This window comes from Anomalospiza imberbis, chromosome 3 (assembly GCF_031753505.1).
Source record: "Anomalospiza imberbis isolate Cuckoo-Finch-1a 21T00152 chromosome 3, ASM3175350v1, whole genome shotgun sequence".
Taxonomy (NCBI): Eukaryota; Metazoa; Chordata; class Aves; order Passeriformes; family Viduidae; genus Anomalospiza; species Anomalospiza imberbis.
This window is the reverse complement of record NC_089683.1, coordinates 50,123,148-50,138,324: the sequence shown is the minus strand read 5'-3', so window position 1 is coordinate 50,138,324 and position 15,177 is coordinate 50,123,148. Positions and strand designations below refer to the sequence as shown.

Genomic DNA, 15,177 nt, shown 5'->3' with positions numbered 1-15,177 from the left:
ATACTCAATCTTTCAAGGGAGACAGGAGTCTCTCCTGTGCCACAGACCCCCCCCCAGGAAACACAATTGCCACCCTTGTGTTTCCATGTCACACATGGCAACCGCCCGGAGAAAATCTGCCATGGTGACACTCTCCTTTCCATGTCACAGTGCTCTCACCACTGTGCATGGACAGACTGCTCACAGGGCTCCTTTAAGGATGCTTTGCCATGGACCAAAAGAGACAACAGTTCAGTTTCTCATCTTGGGACTACAGTCCCCCCCCATTTTCCCCTGGGGCTGAGGGTCCAAGAACAGAGGTCTTCTTCTCCTTTTCTTCTTCCTTGAAGATAGAGGGCTTCTCCACACCTTCTCCAACTCTCCTCTGTTCTCTCTACTCCTCTGCTGGTAATCACTGAAACAGGTCTCTTGGCACACCAACACACCACCTTAAGTGCAGCTTCTGTTAGGAGAATTTGGTTCAGTCTATGGCTAACAAGAAAAGTCCAGCCACAAGCCACTCCATCATCTCCGTCCAACTCAAGAATTTCTTCTTCCATCATCTCGGATCCCAGACTGTCTCTCTTCTACTTCAAATCAAAAGAGGAGTAATATTTTACAAAGCCTTCATTTCTCAGGAAAGGGTTAAAAGCTCAGACTCCCTGGACGGTTGATATCTCTGCCCAGCAGCCGATTCCCAAGGCCAAGGCTGGGCGTCTTCCCCCCCCCCCCCCCCACCCTTCTCCTCCACGCCAGCAAAGTTAGGTGCCGTCCGGACTCTCTGTCTCTTCCCTCTGGGAGGGGGGGTGACAAAGACATCTCCGCTTCTCTCCACCCTTCCATCCACAGGAGCTGGCTCGGTTCCAGTCCTTCTACTCCTCAGCTCACCTCGACCAGGCCTCATGGCTCCCCCTCCCCCACCCAGCCCCATGGCTGGGCAGGGGAGGTCTGCACAGCACCCTGACCAGAACCAAAGACAGAGAGCTCTTGGGAGTTCTTGCTTTTAACCCCCTGTGTTCTCAGGGGCGTATCCCTATCTTCAGTGGTCACTTCAGGTGCCACTATCCAAACTTGACCACTGATTGGTTTGACTCAACTTCCTGAAAAAATCACTTCCACGTCAAACCACGACAAGATTCTTCTTATTTCTGATGAAACTCCCAGTGAAACTGGTGTTGACAGGCTTCAGTAAAAAAGTGAGATATGGAAAGGCGTAGTGGAGATCAGACCATTCTAATAGAAGGACTGAAGGAAAATTTAGGGCTGTTGCAAATCAGGCAACAATTCGCAGACACCACAGTAGCTCTTCTCTTAAGATCTTTGATTCAAACATAGCATCCTAAAACTAGCTATGTCATTCCCATGTTAGTAATTCTCATGTGAATAGTTTGAAACAAGGTTCTGTCTTGATATTTGGAAAGAAGAAAACTAACAGAAATATAGCAGAAAAAGAATTAAAATCTAGGTACCTGATACTGTGACCTTAAAGTGTAACAAAAACTTTGTGCAAAGTCTTCTGTGGTAGAGAGGGATTTAAGTTATAAGCAAAGTCTTTCCTGATTCCTCTGCTTCCCAAGAAATCAGGTTTTCTCTAAGACTGTCAAACTTCTAAGAGATTGTGAGGCCCCAAAGTTTGGCTTACAAAAAGGTTTCAATTTCACACAAAACAAGAAGGAAGGTTCTATACTCTGCACTTCAAGAGATAGAGAGTCCCCTTGTATGCCCATCATTTTCAATTCATTAATAATTTAGATTTCTAAGTTTACATTCAAAAGGTTTACAACAAAAAATTTGAGAATGTCATAGCAAACTTCTCTTTCCTTTACTCTGCATTACATGAGTAGGCTGGAAAATTACAGGTCTTTCTAAAGTAGAGAGATGAAAAAAGATTTAAAAAATATATAACAAATTCCTATACTAATGTCCTAGTGCAGATAACTGAAAAGGGTTACACTAGTAAATATAACTTCTCCTAGAGGCAAAGGCCATACCTTAGAGAAAAGAAAAAAAGGAGAAAAAAAAGAACAAGTTGTTTTTCACACTTTACACACTTCCATTCCTCAGGGTTGAGTAAAGCAGCTCTTCACTAAAAAGGGAACAAATTTCCAACAGGCTATACCACATACATATGTTGAAAAGGTTTTACCTAAAGGAAGTTTAATCCTGAGCATATAAACGTTCTAGAAAAGGACCAGCAGTGGAAACAAGCTGGTTTGTTTCCTGCCTAGAAGCTGGCACCCATGTATCTTCTATAGACCCTATAGCAGATGGTTTCTGTCTCAGACAACTTATAGCCTACTAGGGGAAAACAGAAAGGTACCAATATCACAAAAATCCCAACAGGGAAAAAAAGGGGAAGTATTTAATTTGCCCACAGTAACTCAGGAATGCTACAGCCAAGTGAAAAATTCTCCAACTAGTCCTTCACCCACAAGCCTATCCTTCTTTCTAGCCACTAAAGGAGGTTAAACATCTAAAGAGGGCTCAAATATATTTCTTTTCTGCTGCTGAAATGAAGGCAAAGAACTTTCTGTGATTTCTTGCGGAATAGTGTAAAAATTAGCAAACCAGGATAGAGGAAGATAATACTACAGTTATATATGGCTTATTTTGCTTATGAACATTTGCAAGGAAAAAAAAATTAGGTGTTTCACAGCTTTGGACAGATGCACCATTTTTAGAGGCCATAATTTAAATTCACTGTCAGAATAAGCATATTTGCACTTTAGCCTAGTAATTTATCTGTCTGGAAGAACTGCTTTTGCACAGCAAGCACTGCCTACTTTGTTAGTGAATACTTCATAGAACTGGCACTGCAGGCTGCTAAAATCCAGTTCTGGAACACACAAGATCCAAGATCCAAGAAAGATAGTTTGGAGACTCTTCTAGTTTTATCAGTACATTGATTTGTAGAACAGTTTTTTAAAATCAGATCTCTATTCTAAGAGAAAAATTAAGAACACTCAATCTGCACTTGCCTATTGGATCGCTGGAGCTGTCTTAGTATTGGACATTCACTTCAGGTACATAAACCTGAAAAAAAAAAAGCTATGTATTGAATTTAAACATTTTGATGGGTTTGTAAACCATTTTTAAACAAGTATGTGGCCATATACCCCTCTGTTTCCATAAGTCCCACGGCCAAATATATGTCTCTGGCAAGTTGTCTATTGCAAAAGGTTTTAGCAAATTAAGGAAAGCGTTTCAAGGCCAACAAATGTTGTTTCATGCGTCTCTCAAGACCTCTGTTTTCTCACAGTCATTGCCTGCTCCATGAGACGTGCCACTTCAGGAACTTGTGTGATAGAATAGACATGGCAGACTTAAGCTGGAAATAATAACTAGCACCTAAACTGCTCCCAACTACTAAAAACAGCAAGACTACGTGGGACTGCAATTTAGACCCATGCAGGAGACATTGTCATGGTTTAATCACAGCCAGCAGCAACTCAGCCCTACACAGTCACTCACTCCCAGTGGGTGGGTGACAGAGTGGGCAGAGTAAAAGTGAGAAAACTCATGGGTTGAGATGAAGGCAGTTTAATTGTTAAAGCAAAAGCCTCACACACAATCAAAGCCAGACAAGGAATTCACTCACCACTCTCCATGGGCAGGCAACTATTCACCTATCCTCAGGAAAGTACAGCTCCATCACCTAACAGTGATTTGGGAAGACAAATGCCATCACTCTGAACAATGCCTCTTCCTCTCTCTTTCCCTGGCTTTATATGTTGAATATGTTGCCATATGGTAGGGAAAAATCCCTTAAATTTGTCAGGGCCAGATGTCCTGGCTGTGTCCCCTCCCAGCTCCTTGTACACCTCCAACCTATTTGCTGACAGGGCAGTGTGAGAGGCAGAAAAGGCCTTGACACTGTGCAAGCACTACTCAGCAGAAACTAAAACATCTCTGAATTATCAACACTGTTTCCAGCACAAATCCAAAGCACAGCACCATGCCAGCTACCATGGAGGAAATTAACTCTCTTACACCAAAAGCCAGCAGACATCATGAGTCAGTGTGGGTTTTCTAGTATTGCAGTATTTTCTCTCCAGGCCAGGCATGTTTCCTCACATATAATACAAAAAACCTGAGATCAGAGCTTCTCTCTTCAGTGGAGATACAGACCTTAGACTCATACATCACAGGGGTTGCCTTCCTGTTCCTTCAGTGTAATTCTCTCATTTTCTAATTTATACGGACTGAGTCATATATCTATTTCTATTGTCCAGCATTTCTGTCATGTCTGACAAAGCAAATATACCACAAAACATGTAACTTAAAAAAAAAAAAATGCGGCAGGGGAGTGGGAAGGGAAGAAAGAGGGTCACTTTATTTATATAAGTCCATAAATCCTGAAGACAGAGCAGTCATCTGGTGTGAGATTTCACAGTATTTAGAAATTCCTTTGGCAGGTTTTCTATACCATTGAGAAAAAGCTTGACCATGGCCCAATAGATAGCAAAGAATCCAGTTTTCTTCTGCCATGATCTGAGAGAGACAAGCCAACCTTCTTTCCAAGAGAGTATGCAACTGTGAGTTACATGAGAAATTAGGTACCTATTTGTCTTAGTTAGGTACCTATTTGTTTTTGGCATTTCTAGATACCTTGCTTCTCCCACTGGTGACCAACAATCCCCTTCTTAAGCACCGTGCATCACCTGAAAGGCCTAGGAATGTAGGTCCAAGTTGAATATTCCCCTCATTTTTTTTTGCCAGAAGATCATCAATGCAACAGCATGTTGGACATGTTGGATTATTTCAGCCAGTCTTATTCGCATACCAATAACAATCTGACAGTTTACCAAGAGGGTTTTTTTTTTTTTTACTCCTGGAGAAAAACTGAAACCAGATGAGTTAGAAAACTAAGCTGGAACACCACACACAGAAGATCCTGTTAAAAATTAATCCATGTGAGGCACAGTGACTGACCTGTGCAGTACCCATGCAGCAGTTCTAGACTTTTAGGCAAGTTAGATTTCACCCTGGAGGAATTATTAACCTTTTATGGGACCATGTGTCAAGTTCTACAGAAAAATGAAATTAAAATGTTTTCCTCTCCAGCAGGTCAGGAAGTATCACTGCTTCTTCACTCTATATTTTAAACAGAACTTCAAGCTCTTCTACATTTAAAACAGCAGTTCAGGTTACTTCCCATTTTTCCTGATTAAAGCAAGAACCTCTATAACAAGGATTTTCAGGTACTTCTGCAACTTCCATGCAGTAAGAGAACAGTCTTCACACTGAAGCCCAAGTGTTCTTCTGTGCCAAGATCCCTTTCAGGCAATAACTTGGACTTTAGGAGCATTAATAGCCTCTCTGGTTTCTGCAGAATTTCCACAGATCACTGAAGATTATCTCCTTTACTGACAGAACAGCAGGGGCAAGGTGATGATTAAAACTGAAAGATTCTGTTTCAATGCAAAAGAAAACATAATAAGTGATTAAAAAAATATTAAAAAGATAAATAAAATATAATATCTCAGAAAATAGAGATGTTCTATTCAAAGAGATCTCATAAGAGAAGAACTGGTAAGAAAAGCACAAATTCTAATAAATGTTTTCATCTTTCTTTTTATTTTTTTAAGGCAGAGGAATTCAAGATTAAAGTCATTCAGCACTGTCCTTCTCACACCCAGGAGAGGGCAAGAGCACAAAACAAAGCACAACACTGAATAACTTGGACAAGTTCCTAGGCAGCAGCACCCATAAAACCTCCTTCAGCAGGTTTCAAAGTTAGAGTGATTATTTAGAAGATAAGATGGATGAAAAATCACAGCAACAGTGTCACAGTTTTGTTCACGGAATGCTCAGATGGAACATGCAGGGAAACCCTCTCCCTTGGTACCCATATTATTCTGAGTACGAAAACTGTTTACCTTGGAGTGTTTCATGCCTGGAAAGGCAGTAGCCATTGATCATCATTTCTCAATAGATAAGATTGAAAACTTCTGCCAGTGCCACACCAGAAGTGGGATTTGCCATGACCAGTGGCATTCGCAGTATGCTGGCTTATACAAATAACTCATGTGTCTTTCTGTAGGCCTCCTGTATCCAGCTTTCTGTTCTACATTGAATAACAGAACACTGAACTTTTAAACTGATCAATATAATCATGGCCTACAAAGCCAGTAATTTCAGCCTCATCCTTCATTTTACCCCTCAAGACAATTTGTCAGAGTTAGCTGCACAATATGAATAAATTATAAATCCTTGTTTCACACAAATGCCCTAATCACCAATCTAGGAGGATGTCTGTAAGTAAAGACTCAGTCCATTATTCCTGGTCAAGTCACTCAGTGTAAAATAAGTGGAAATCAAGATTAAATGAGCCAGAAGAAGAGCATAAAAGACTGCAACTCTACATTGACTGTAAGTTACAGTTCCAGCCTACTGGGGGAAAGGATTCATTCTCTTCTCCTTCTCCACTAATTGTTTAATCTCAGAAAAATACAGAAAATCCTCAAAGCAAAGACCAGAGCTTAGAGCACCACCTTGCAAGTGAGTGACCCCATCACTACACACACTAGACAACAGCTGAGTTTGTTATTTCAATCAGATTCAGCCTGTCTCCTGTTTTCTAGAAGAGATGACTGCTACTCCTACACAGGAAGGTAAATAATGCCAGGGTCTATTCTCTATGATATCAGCTGTTTCCAACCAGCCACATCTACAGCAAAAGATTACAGCCAAAACCTGTAAACCTATACACTTCTAGCTCAACCTTTTTATATTCTAGCCCTTTAGTCACAGACTGTTGAATAAATCTCAGACTAAGTGGACTGAGCCACACTTACACTTCTCTGAAAAGCTGAGGAAGTGAGGGTATCTCACCAAAGCTCATGACTCAACAGGAGGGACCAGGAATGGGTTATACTAAAATCCATGTAATAGACAACGGAGCTGTTATTGGGGTACACTGGCAATATTTGAATACTGTATTACTTATAAATCTAATCCTAACAATCCTCATAATAACTGTGGCCTACTTCTTGTGCCTGGCCAAGAACCTTCTCTCAGCTACTCTGCTACTGCTGGTATGGGCACAATTTATGATTCCTGTTCACTCACTTCTTTGCCAGTCATATACACAGCAATACAGAGCAGCATAGCAGTTTTGAGCTGCTGGAAGACTGAATTTTCGAAAGGTACTGACATTGCAAAAGTTCCTTATTAACTCATTTCTTGTACTCTTGTCTCCTTTTGGAGTGATTAGGAGAAGTACACCTGGTTTGTCTACTATCATCAACATAATTAGTTTGCGTTGCATCTCTTGATGCGTTTTTTTTCCCCCTGGTCAGTTAGCTGTTCTGAGCCCACTGATACAGGAAAAAAATTAAAGCAAAACATTAAATATATAAATATGCTTGTGGGGAACAAGTGAAGAAGGCAGGGCAGGCTCTGAAAATAGGATTCCCTGATGCCTGCAACTAAAATTTTAAAACCCTCACTACATGAAAGCTCATCAGAGGGGATTCAGGAGCAGCATATCAGGTAGCACACTCTCAACCCACATGTTATTTGCTATTGTGCATCACTCCTCACAAGTGGGCTTTAACACTGAAAGACAAATGCCTGGGAGAGAAGATTGATGTGGAATTCACCCCCAGTCCAAGAATCTAGCATACACACTTTCAACCACAATGATTTCCCCTCAAGGAAACAGGTGGCCAAGGATCACGGGAACAATCCTCTGCATCAATACCCCATAGGGAGCACGAGCCTTGCAGCAGAGTGTGTGTGCGCTTGTAGTCATCACCAACTCTTACCAACACCAGTGAGGCACATTTGGACTTTCTAAAGTGGTGCTATTTAGCTTTGATTTTGAGCCAAAAAAAAAAAAAAAAAAAAAAAAAAAAAGGAAAACAACGATAGAAACAACAATTTATCTTTAAAACTTCTACCTCAGAGAGCCGTTTTCAATTTTGTCAGGTCATTCACCCCTTCCACCCCCCAATTAGCTATCATAAATTCCCACCAGCAATCTTTCAGAAGCAGGAAGGATTTGATTTTGATGAAGATGCAAACAATTAAAATAAAATAAAGTCAGGGTACAGACAAAATGGTTGGATTCTACCTCAGCCTTAACCAAAAGAAAGAGAGAGGCTCTTCATAAAACAAAGCAGTCGGCCTCCATGGTTTTATAATCTGTTTTGGCACTTCTGAAGTACACCTTCTCTGCAAGGTGCCAGCTCAGTGCAGTTACTTCCTTATCGATCTGTCTGCCACATCTCTGGAAAGGTCAAGTAGGATGAGGGCCTTTTCCAGTGCTCTTTCAAATCACTTCATTCCTTCCCAGAAAGGGCGAAAACTCTCAGGTGACACACTAATTAATTCAATCTTTTCAGCTGTGAAGAACTGTGACATTTATAATTTATTCTGAAAGAAAAAGAACTATAATATAATCCTATTGAAGACATCACCGCATCCCTCACCAAAATCTTGTCTTGCACTGTTTCATTCAGACAACACAGGAAATGTATCAGGTTTACACTCTGTACATATGTCTATTCTATACCTGCCTGTTTAAAGGTGGCTTCAGTGCTACCACATACAAATCAAATGCATTTATATGAGATAAATTAAATTACAGTATTTCACAACAGTGTCTACAAACTTTTAAGCAGAGCCATTGCAAACTCTTACTTAAGGACTACTACTGAAATTATTTCCAAAAAGCAAGGGTTTTGATTTCTGCTGCTTCAGAAACAGTACAGTTACATATTTCAGTCGGTCATGGTAGAAATTCAGTTTATTTTATATTTAAAAAAAAATAAATTTGTGTGGTCAGATAGAAAAGTGAAATTTTCCTTCAGGAAATGTCAAGGTGATCCTTGCAAACAAGAGATGTATGTAAGAATATAAGCACTGCAGAGCAGTGAAATTTAGGTAAACTTTCAATGCACTATATATTTAAAATAATTTCTGACAAGTGCCCAGATCCCAGACTAAATGAAAACAATCAAAATTCAGATTATTTTTTGTTGTGTTCAAAAGTGTCTTTGCTTTCCTTAGATGCACTCAACAGGTCTCACTATCTCCCTGGCAGGGCAGGACCCTTGTAATGGCTTTAAGTGGACAAGGCTGAGTCAACTATTAAAAGAGGTCTAGTTCAGATGCAGTCTGTCCTTCAGACAAAGGGATTCCCGTACACAATCTGCCTTCTGTCAACACCAGCAAGCAGAGCAATTCTTCAGCTGAGAGAACCTTACCCCTGGGCCAAGGCAGAACAGAACCATTTACCATGCAGCTCCATGCGGTGGAGAGTCTCGACAGCTGTATGGATGCTGGTGCAGGCAGCTCTTGAGTCTAAGTCTCCTTGGCAACAAATATCTCTTACATTTTCAGTGGCTCTGGGTGTCCTAGATCCTTTGGAGAAATAACAACCCTTTAATACTAATGGCATTTAAGAATCAGAGTGATTTACTGTAGCTTTTCATCAAACTGCTCTCCTTATATTTCTAGAAAGACTATGTCCTTCCCAGTCTTATGTTTCAAAGTCATCAGCTCTTGTCCTTTGCTGTCCCCACAGCCATATCAAAAATTTAATTTTAACAGCAAATCAAGCATCAGTGAAGACCCCATTGCTTCTTATGGAAAGTTATTTCACAAGTTGAATGCTGAATGTGATGGTTTGTAACTTTATTCAATGTTTACTAATCTTATACCTGGCAGATCTAAGCCCAGTATCTTATCCAGAATCTTAAACAGGCTTTCTTCTATCATGAAGCTTTGATGGACTTTGATGTATTTCAAATTGTTAAACCTTTTGGTTTTCAGTCTAATCTTCCTAAACTAAGTCAAGTCCTTTCAAGAAAAGCTCTCCAATCCCTCAATTCCTGATTAATTTATTTAGGTTTGAACTTGTATTTCCTGACAGTGACCACTGGAAGTGCCCATTTGTCATCTTAGAACCATATCTGCCTTTGCCATGACTACATCAGCACTGGCGGTCTAGTCAGGTGAAAATCAGCTCATACATCCTCACTTGATCTGTTTAGTCCCTTAAAAGTTCTTATTGTTCCCAGCTTTTTACATAGCAATACACAAAACAGTTTCACTGCTATAACTACAGTCTTAATTGTTTATGATCTATACATTAATCTTTCTACACTAGGCAGTATTTCCCACATTTTCTCAGAATTCTACGGCTAGAATAAGTGAAAACACTTTGAAGAGTCCCAAAAATCCATGGTTGCAATAATACACTGATAGCACCCTTTCATTCATAAATTTTGCCTTGGAAAAGGATCTTCCAAAGAATTCTAGAATAATTTAATTTAAACGGAATATCTGGACATCATTTGATCCCACCTCTCATTCAGAGCAGAGTCAGCTTGGACATTAGATCTGACAGCTCCAGCAGAATTCTGACCCTCTTCAAGGATGGAATTTTACCTCCAGACAACTTCATCCAGTGTTTGACACTGCTCGCTTTGGGAAAAAAAAAAAACAAAAAAAAAACAACCTAATGACATCTAATTAGACTTTCCCTTGTTGCACTATGTGTCCTTCATCTCCCTTCCTACCACTGTGTGCTAGTAGGTGTGGTCTGCCTTCCACCAGTTCCACATTTTTCTACTAATTTGTGTATTCTCACAGAATTATTTACAGCCCAGAATTGTATCAAGTGATACAGAGTGCTAATAAAAAGCAGCAAGTCAGCCTGACACAAAGTACTGTTAGTAAACACATACACTGCGTTTAATCTCGTTGTTTATATATGTGCAAGTTCCCACATAATCTTATTTCAAAGTTGGTTATAAAGGCTCCTATATTTTGGCAGTCAAACAGGCCTGTAGTAATATGGATTACATTTCTCTGATTAGTAGCATATGTACTATTTTCCTATAATTTTAGGATAGACTGTAAGCTTTTAAAATCAGATTAACTTCTATTTTCAAACATTCTCATAGAAAATTTTGATTTTAGCCTTATTTAACTGTGTTCTAACTGTCCTTTGTTACCTTACTTAACTAAAAAACTAAGGCAAATTGTTCCCTCTGTTCTGCTGCCATGCTAACACCAACTGCTAGCCTGTTTCTACTGCACAGTTCCAGTACACCACCCCTCCTTCTCTTTATTTACTGTTCCTTCAAAGCACACCAGCTACAGCAACTTCTGCCCAATGGTCACTTCACCTAATAGGCCACATTAGTTATTTACACTTTAGGTTTAATTACTTTTACCTAGTTCAGCTCTTCCCTTTCTTTTCACTCATCGGGTCTTGCAACTATTACTATTACAAGGTAAAATACTTCCAGATGCCTCAACTACGAAGGCTCCACCTTTACATCAGCATCCAGCTCTCAAATAGTGCATGAATTATCAACAAACTAAGAAAAAACCCAAAGAGATAAAATAGTATACCCTCAGAAAAGATAATTACCTCTTCAGCAAGAAAAAATTTCATCTAAACATCCTTATTTACTGCTTTCTATTCCTCAGTCGTCTCAGTAATTGCCAGCTATTTGGCTTTCTAAACCTTTTCCCTCAGCTGGCTCTGCCCCATTTACCCTCAGCATCTAGCTTTATCAGCAAAAGTAGGGAGTCCCATCAAGTCAGCTGCAAGGTTAGTAGTTTATTCAGAACACGTAACTCCCAGAAGGGAACTAAATCTGTATCAAACCCACAACTATACAACAAACCAGCAAATTTCCTTCACCCAGAAACAAAGCTGGGTACAGGGGACCAGGAAAGATGATGGTGCAATGTCCTGATCATGAGCCTGCTGCTGTATGGGGGAACCTGTCATGCATCCCTACACTTGATCATCACAGCTGGAGCAGGATAATAAACAAAACACCCTGTGCTGATTACATGGCAGTGGTCAGGAATGCTGAGGATGCTCTCCCTGCCCACGTAGAGGGTACCCAGGGAGATGGAACAAGTGTCCTGTTTTTAACATGTGGCTGCTCAGTCCAGGCCTGCAGGCATCAACAGTACCCACCACTTCACAACGTTATTCTGTAGCTCTTGTTGATGTATCTCTGCAGAATTATGCCCATCAATGTTCCACAGCCAGACAAATGCCTCCAAAAGCAGGTGGGCATGTTGACCATGCACTGCAGAGTATTTTGTCACCTGCAGTACAACTACAGGAGGTGCACTGGCTCTCAGGGGTGTCAGACTAGGTGAGCACATGCTGCAGAGCTACATGCCCAAGAAATGCTGCTAGTTACCCCATCACACAGTCAGAGCTGCTGTTCCAGAGATCTGCCAGTTCCCAAAAGGCTTGGGCTATACATAGAGTCTTCAGATTTCATGTGGACACAGTTTCTAGTGAGTTTCTATCAGTTTTTTCTTCCTGGCCCCTGAAAACCTAGGACTATAAAACCAAATTGGTACATTTTGGTTCTCTTGCTTTTTAAACCCCCCTTACTCCTTAGCTTCATGACAAAGCCTATTTATATTCCCAAGGACATTAAACCAAGTGCCTTGACACTTAATAAAAAGTTCTCACCATTATTTATGTTACAAGATTTCACAGCTGCCTTTTAGCTCCACCCTTCTCTAATATTTTCCAAGCTCCTACTTCTATTTACTCAAACTTATGTTTTCTCCCCAGACCACTGGGACAATTTTGAGAGCTCATGCTCTCAAAAAACTTTCTCCTCCTAATCTTGCAATTTAGATGACATTAATGACTTTCTATTTCATTCCTCTCCTCCCTTCTTTACCTTGGTTAAGTGTTGGAGGAATGGGAGCAACCTCACCTCTTTCTCAAATGAGCTGGCAATATTTTATTCCCTCTTCCTCTCCATTGTCACGTACATTGTCGACTGCACCAGATCATAAAAGGAGTAAAGGAGAGTTTTGCTTGATTTATGTAAAGTGAGAGTCATAGATCTCTCCTTAAGATAAGAATTTTTCCCCATTCGAAAGTCAGAACACATGGCAAAAACCTTGAGCTTAAATCTAAGTGAAGCTGGAGTTCTAAAACACACATACTGAGCTTATGGCAGATACTGTAGCCAAGCTACAAAGTAAATCTTTATTGTCTCTCAGAAAGTTTGTAACTTAAACTTAGTAGTACAGAACTAGACGAAACTACACCATTTAGTCACTAAGAAGTATAATACAGAATGTAAGGTATTGTCCCCTGTTTTTCTTTTATTGCTAGGTTGTTGCAGGGCACTCTGAAGTATACCACTCATTTATGAAACAGACAAGCTAAAGTTACTTTTACTATTTGTTTAGGTTTACTCTTCACTAATGCAATCTGGCAAAAACATGTTTTGATCTATCGTTTTTTCAAGATATAATCTGAATGCATTACAATAAAACCTTTAGTTTATTAGCCTAATTTTACAGAAGATAATTTTTATATCTATTAAATTCTGAATGCCCTCATCAATAGACAAATTATGTAATACATAGTAAGAGCTTTTAAGGTACACTAAGTAAAAAAACCTTTTAACATTTTCATCAACAGAATAATCAAGCTGGTAATAAATTTGTCAATTGGGTATTACTTGTGGATGCTGAGAGAGAGAAACTGATAGTTTCCCAGGCATCATTCTGGGAAAAGTTGTAAGAAGCTCAGAGGAAAGAATTATAAACAAATCTTAAGTTGCTCACACGGTGTTTGTGAACATGTGGAATGTGTTATGGAAATATCTTTACCAAAGGGTGGTTTCTTAATTAGCCAGTCATGTGAAATGTATTGATTAAATGACCAATCAGGTCCACCTGTGTTGGACAAGTATCTAAAAGAAGACATCTCAATAAACACGAAGCTTTTTGCCCTTATTGCCTTCTGAGACTGCATGGAGTGTGTCACTCTTTATCTGTGTCATTTCTGACTCAACGATAGCATTACTGACTTTCTAAGGAAAAAACTGACACCTAAATTTAAACACAAAAAAGAAGATAAGTGATGTGCTTCAAGTCCAGCAGTAGCTAATAGGATAGCCCAGACTTGATCCCATGATTCCCAGATACTGAATAAGAAACCTGAGCACTTCTGCACATGTGAGGATTGTGAAGTTTTCCCATGAGCAGGAAATGGAGAAAATAAATGCAAACCAGATGAAGTCCATTTCCCTAGTGACCAGAAACACTCCCAGATTCCCTGGAATGCCTGACTACAAAGTCTCAACCATACAGACAAATTGTTGAAACTGGATTGACAGTGGATACAATTTCTGACCTAGATCTCAGCACAGAAATAGTTTTTTATTATGTGAACTTTAGGACTGCTCTGTTAAGGACTCTTTTGGAAAAGATACACTGGCAAAATTTAAGAACTCGTGTTTCATATATGCACCATCTGCATAAGTAACAATCTCCATTTGTCAGAAGACATTAAGACATTGCTTTTGTGTGACTGCAAAAACAAGCTGGCAGCTCACTCCGTAATTTAACTATAGTAATTTGATGTACTTCATGCTGATCATTGCTATATTGTACTTTATTATATTTGTTGATACTTAAGTACTGAAAATTGGGCAAAAAAACATAAACTATAATATACAGAAGGAAAACTATCATTTGAATAATCATTTATATCTCTCCAACTGAGTGAAGTGTTTATGAAACACTTAAAATCTAGGGGTAGATCTTCTGTTTTTCCATTGGCTTCAAGGAGATACAGTGATTTATGGTCCTTGAGGATCAGGCATAATACTTTTTAATTTTGCTATGGTTGTAGAGATACAAAAATCAGAAGATATTGTCATACTACATCCTTATGTGTACAGAGATTTTTAGCTGGTAAATGTGCTGTAATAAAGGAGTTAAAACCAATACCTGTGAAATGAGATGCAGTTCCTTTAGTGGAGTGCAGAATAAATAATTTCTTACACTAAGACCTCAGTAAAGTTGCTTGAATAGATTAATTTGAAAAAAAAAGTACAAGACTGTTTATGCCACAACAATTTAATACATCTACTCACTCCACTTGTGTCATTCCCATTCTTTTATGTAATTATTTACATGTTTCTGTAATTACTTGCAGGATGTGTGAAGAACTGCCTGAATTACTCTCCTATTTTATATGCATAATTTACTAAATCATTAAATATTTAGAAATATTAAGTCATTTTAGGGGGATTTTTTTTGTTGTTGTTGTTGTTTTGTGGTTGGTTTGTTTGCTTTTTGGGGGGTGTTTGTGTAGGTTTTTTTAATTATCTAAAACATCCCATGATGCATCTAAATTTTTCAGTATCTTTTGGTCCCTAGAATGACTTCAGTACT

The 15,177-nt window shown here is 39.3% G+C and overlaps 1 long non-coding RNA gene across 1 annotated transcript; it reads right to left on the bottom strand.

Annotated features, from left to right (window-relative positions):
• Positions 1 to 8,172: 8,172 nt before the first annotated feature.
• LOC137469905 (uncharacterized) lies at positions 8,173 to 13,513 on the bottom strand. Its single transcript, XR_010996776.1, has 3 exons — positions 13,393 to 13,513; positions 10,294 to 10,413; positions 8,173 to 9,348 (listed from the first exon to the last, which is right to left on the bottom strand). It is a non-coding gene; the product is annotated as an uncharacterized lncRNA (long non-coding RNA).
• Between the last annotated feature and the right edge of the window lie 1,664 nt (positions 13,514 to 15,177).